The following is a 726-nucleotide window of genomic DNA, read 5'->3' as shown; positions in this document are numbered from 1 at the left end:
ATAATCTGTCTACACTATAGTACATACACACAATCCTTCATTTTAGACAGGAAGGTTGAACTCCAGACACTCAGTTCACTCTGGTATGAATGTACAAGCTCTCACAAGTAGGATAAGTGCTGGTGTGATTGTGCAAGGTGCTTGTGCATGGAGAGTAAGCAGGAGTGTGTGTGTGTGTGAAGGTCTTATTACATTGTCTGTTCAGTTCGAAGAACATCAAGTGAAAAGGTTTCAGCCAGAGATTAGATGTCCTAGAACTGGCCATAGTCCAGCAAGGTGTGTAGCTATTTTCATTCAAAAAGTCTTTTGTTGTAGATTTGCTGCAGAACAACAGATTAAATCAAGAACTAAAAGCGTTTAAAAAGGTTTGGTTCCCAGCTACAAAACATTTGATGTACTGTAAGTATAAAAGCAGAATAGCATAATGTGTTTATGACTTAAATATATGATGTACGAAACACAACCAATAGGTTAGAAACTATAGAAATGTATTATATTTATAATTATTATTTTTTTACATGCAAATGATATTGTTTCTGTTATAACAACTCTTGTTAACAAATCAAAAAATGAACTGCCCCTTAACTGTCATTTTGCATTATTGACACATTGTTTTCCTAATGTTGTTCAGTTGCTTTGATGCAATCCTTTTTGTTTAAAATGCTATATAAATAAAGTACTAAGACTTGCTACTGCAAATACATCCACAACATGCTGCTGTGAGCA

Source organism: Carassius carassius, chromosome 26, assembly GCF_963082965.1.
Source record: "Carassius carassius chromosome 26, fCarCar2.1, whole genome shotgun sequence".
Lineage (NCBI taxonomy): Eukaryota > Metazoa > Chordata > Actinopteri > Cypriniformes > Cyprinidae > Carassius > Carassius carassius.
Note: the sequence above shows the minus strand (reverse complement) of the source record.